Source organism: Camellia sinensis, chromosome 2 (assembly GCF_055761805.1).
Source record: "Camellia sinensis isolate YWXY chromosome 2, ASM5576180v1, whole genome shotgun sequence".
Taxonomy (NCBI): Eukaryota; Viridiplantae; Streptophyta; class Magnoliopsida; order Ericales; family Theaceae; genus Camellia; species Camellia sinensis.
In genome coordinates this window covers 143,234,311-143,239,836 of record NC_138962.1, presented here as the reverse complement: position 1 = coordinate 143,239,836, position 5,526 = coordinate 143,234,311, and positions in this window count along the sequence as shown.

The window sequence follows — 5,526 nt, the reverse complement described above, 5'->3', positions numbered from 1 at the left end:
AAGGCCTACATATATGGCATGGGACTAGCGGTATAAATAAGTCGAGTAGAGCGAAATAATAGATAGTTTAAACTTGATTTAAAACTTAACGAGTTTTGAAATATGGTTGGATTTCTTTCATTTTGGGATTTTAACATAGCAAAACTTGAGAGGCCTTAGAGTCTAACACATGTCTCATTTTGATAATCTGAACCGTTCATTTTGTAGAGTCTAGAATGTATGATACCCATGAAAAAAGTTAAAGCGATCCAAGAGTTTCCGCTCTTTTCTTCAATTAAGGCCTCGTTTGACAAGTGACTTTTTTAGTCAAAAAGTCAAAAAATTATTTAAAAAGTCAAAAAACCAATAGCTTATACAAAAAAGTCAAAGATTCTGTTTTCTCTCTACTTTTTACACATCTTTTCATAAAAAGTCAAAAAATTATTCCAAACATACTATTTTTTTACATTATATTTTAACCAAAAAAAAAAAAAAAATTACTAAAAACACATATTTCCAAACAAGGTCTAAGTCTCTCTAACCCACCTCTTCAAATCTTTTTCCAGCACAAATGTTGAGCTCTCTCTCTCTCTCTCTCTCTCTCTCTCTCGGCTCTTATTTCCCCTCTCTCTCGATTCCTCTTTCTTGAGTCTTCTATGTTTTCTTTCAGAACAAAGTTGAGTCCAAATGAATATACGCACACTAGTGAAAGCTCCAGCACAACAACATATACACACACACTCTCTCAAACATTCTAGATAATTCTACAACTTACAGTATGATTATAATTAACTTAATACATAATTAATCATTAGTTTAATTAAACACAACTTAATCTTGATTAATCATGATTACCACATACCATATTTAATCATAACTAATCACAAATTCTGTATAATTTAATTATTCTAATTGACTTCAATTAAGGCCTAATTAATTATATTTAATTTTTACCAATCGGAATCAGATTTTAATCAAACTCTCAAAAGGTTCCAAATATCAAATTAAACTTATTGTCATCGTCAATTTTGATTTCTCAAATCTCTAATGCCTTCAATTTCAGATCAAACTCAAAATCTCCGTCAATAAATTATATATTCAAATCGGACATCTAATAAGTAAAATCAATTCATAATAATCATAATTCACATTCCTCATAACTTAATTAAGTTAACTAACTCCAATTCGGACCCTGTTATTTAAATCATAATTTTAATAAACTGAATCGAATATTTAATTAAACTCTCAAATGGGTCAATACTTAAAATTAAACTGATTCAACTCATCAATTTCACCTTCTCAAGCCAATTGGACGTTCAATTTCTAATTCCAAAAAAAATCTTTATAAAATCACTACAAGAAAAAACACTTTCTGTGACCAACATTTTGGTCGCGAAAAGTAGCATATTTGGTCGCTAAAACCTTTTCGCGACCAAAATATGTTGGTCGCGAGTTGGTCGCTAAAGCCTCGTCACAGATAGTTTTCTGCGACCAAAAAAGCCTTTGGTCGCTAAATGTGACCATTCGCGACCAACTTTTTTGGTCGCGGAAAGTTCAATTCATATTAGCCAATAGTAGACTTTTAGCGACCAAAGATAAGTTGGTCGCCAAAAGTCAGCGCCTTGACCCAAAAAAAATAATTCTTTTGTGGTGCCTGGGACTTGAACTCCTGACCAAGGAGCCACCATACACCCAATTCACACTGCCAATAACATGCTCCTTGTTCATATTCGGCAAACAATATATATAACCCATAAAAATTGGGTTATATATTATTTCATAAAACTTTTAATGCCTAAACAAAAAAATAGCATGTAATTATAGTAGTATCATTTTTTTTAAAATTTATCCCGTCATAACTTTCCGCGACCAACTTTTTTTTTTTGGTCGCCAAAGGGTAATCTTCTGCGACCAAAAAAAACTTTAGTCGCCAATAGTATACTTTCCGCGACCAACATTTTTTTTTTTGGTCGCCAAAAGGTGACCTTCTGCGACCAAAAAAGCCTTTGGTCACCAATAGTATACTTTCCGCGACCAACTTTTTTTTTTGGTCGCCAAAGGGTAATCTTCCGCGACCAAAAACGCCTTTGGTCACCAATAGTATACTTTCCGCGACCAACTTTTTTTTTTTTGTCGTCAAAGAGTATACTTTCTGTGACCAACTTTTTTTTTAGTCCCCAAAAGGTGATCTTCCGCGACCAAAAAAGCCTTTGGTCTCCAATAGGTATACTTTTCGCTACCAACTTTTTTTTTAGTCGCCAAAAGGTGATTTTCCGCGACTAAAAAATTGTGGTCGCCAAAAGTTAAATTTTGGTCGCAGAAAGTGGACTATTTGCGACCAAAAAAAATAGGTGGTCGCCAAAAGTGTTTTTTCTTATAGTGAATCATATATGAATCAGACTCTAGAATTGACATAAATCCCAGATCAAATGAAAATAATGACTAATTAAATCCAAATCTCTTTAATTAATTAAATATAAAATATTATATGTTGTGTGGTCATCGCAATCTCTATAACGCCCAGCCTTTTATTACTCGAATTTATTACCAAATCCTTACATTATCACCATTTTAAAAGATTGCATCCATTCAGGAACAAGTACAAGATAAATATTAATATTCTCTCACGACAATGATGATGATATATAAATAAGATATGGTACAATATCCTTAGACTTACATTGAATAACAATAAATAAAACAAAAGGGATTTTCCCTTGTATAATACATGGCTCTTGGCTGATAAATAAAAGGCCATGGGTCCGGCAAAGTAAAAGACATCAGTCCTGAACAATCTTCCAACCTTGTACCTGAAAAATTTGTCAACACATAAGATGAGTATTAAGCCTAGTAGAAATCCTAAAGATCCTAACCAATCACAACATATAGATAAAAATGATCATACATGCACTATGATATACCATATAAGTAGTATGACAATTAATATCTAAAAATATACTCATAAATATGCTTTTCTCAAAAAGTTCATCTTTACCCAACATAGTATAAATCTCACCTCCGTCAAACTAGCTATCAAGTTAGTGATTTTAGTTTTGGTGGTTGTGGCTCAATAAATTTAACTAGTGGTTTCATCTAATTAAATATTAAAAAATATGATAAATTAAAAATACATTCATTGAGGTTTTTTAAAATACGGATTGCCCCATGTGATTTGGAAAATTACAAATACTGCATTGTCATAATTTTTAATTTAACAAAATTAACTGAAAAAATTAAATTCCTAACTGCTCTCATTAAAAATGATAAAATTACTTGAATTATTAATTGAATAAATTGCTGACATCATTAAAAAAAATTGTTAATTGATTTTGATGATTTATTAATAAAAGGGTCATTTGAGGCTCGTGAGAAGAAGATGAAGAGAGTTAAAAATAAAGAATATGTGTATAAGAGGTTTGGATGTACCATAAAAATAAATAATATATTTTATTTTAATATTTAATGTGTATATTTTAAAATTTTAATTGAACATGCTAAATTATTATTTAGGTACAAATAGAATTACTGGTACTTTTGCCATATAATATGGGCTCGGCCCTATGTTTCTCCACTTTTAATTGGGAGTGAACTTTATCAGAAATGACTTGTGGGATTTTCAATAGTAATTCTTTTTAGCGTCTATGGTTTTTCATAAAATGTTGTTACTTATTTTTTTTCAACTAAATCATAAAAAATATGTAAATTATGTTATGAAAAAAATATTTTAGATCAAAAACAAATGGAGCCTAATTGATACAATATTTATACCGAAAATTTACTCCCAAAGAACTTCACATGTAATCATGTAATCATATGCGTGCTAATTAAGATGCATGACTGAATCAAAAGCGAAGTTAAAACCATTTCATCTGGTTCCCCAGGTTTTATAGTTTTTATTGATGCAAATTATTAATCAATCGGGAAAGTCGGTGACGATTCCTTGACCACATGAAAGGTCAGTCATATAATCCCAAGGCTCGATAAAGAGATTTTGATATAGTAATCATGCAATAACAATCGGGTGTTCAGGGAGAGGATTCAGTTAAAATAAAACACTAAATATAAAATAATTTAAAATAATTAATAACATAAAATATCACATTCAACTTATAATTATTTCATTTTTTCTGTAATAACTATCAAATCATGTACAAATGATCTATTTTGAGATGTAGGTAAAAAATTGATATTTTGATTTTTTTTTAGAAAGTGTAAAAAAGTAGAAAAATTATATGATCTAAAAAAGATAATAAGCCAATAAGCTGACTTTTAATTTAATTGTTAAAAAAAAAATCAATAAAAAAGCCAATCAACTTTCTAAATATAACAATTTTAACTAAATTAAAATAATCAACCGCTCAAACAAGGCGAATAATAGAGGGATGTGAACCAAAAAAAACAAAACATTACTAACAAACATGTACAAGCGGACCTTGTCAAATCCACAAAGCTCGCTAATTGGAATCAATTTCTCCGTATTGGGACTGATAGATTCTTGGCTTTTGTGGGTTCGAATATGAAACAGGGGACCACATTCTCCTTTTCTTTTTTTCTTTTTTTTTAATGACTGAATGTTTAGATCAATTTATTCACATATTGAGTAATCTCGGGACCCATGCAAAATGTGTTAGGATTATAACATACTCAGAAATCAATCACACACAATAATACGAGATTTACGTGGTTCGGCAGTAGTCTATCCACTATAGAATTATCCTAGAGGGAATTTACAACAGTTACACCTCACTCTCTCTCTATAGCACTCTCACTCATAGATACAAACACTCTGTGTTTTCCTTTCTGATGATCTATCTCAGTTTATAGCTCTTCCCATTTTATACACAAATGGTAGAGCCTCTGCTTGCCAACCTCTAACAACCAACTATAAAAATAAATGACAAGCTTACTACACAACCACCTTAAGTTTGAAAAACTTTTAGAAAATCTATATTTATAGCCTCTATACTTGACTTCCTTGACTTCCATAGCCAAGTTCACATTGGTGTGGATACTCAACAATTCCCCCCTTCACACCTATGGGGAGTAGGATCCTTACTAGAAGTCTATCCTAGCAATATCCCTGCATACTTCGAGTTTGTCTCTCGAGACCACCTTTGTAAGCGTGTCAACTGGATTCTTGTCTGTGTGGATATTGACCAATTCCAATAACTATTTTTCCATCACTTCGCATATCCAATGATACTAAACATTAATGTGCTTTGTGCGAGAATGATACATAGAATTCTTGCTCAGGTCTAAAGCACTCTGGCTATCACAATGTACCATGAACTTTTCCTGCTTTAGTCTCAGTTCTTGGAGAAACTGCTTTAACCACAACATTTCTTTCCCAACTTCCGTTGCGGCAATATACTCTACCTCGGTTGTGGATAAAGTAATACACTTCTGCAACTTAGACTGCCAAGAAACAGCTCCCCCTGCAAAAGTAAATAGAAATCGCGATATAGATTTCCTACCATCAAAATCGCCTGCCATATCTGAATTAGTAAAGCCTTCCAAGACTGGTTTAGCTCCTCCAAAGCACAAACA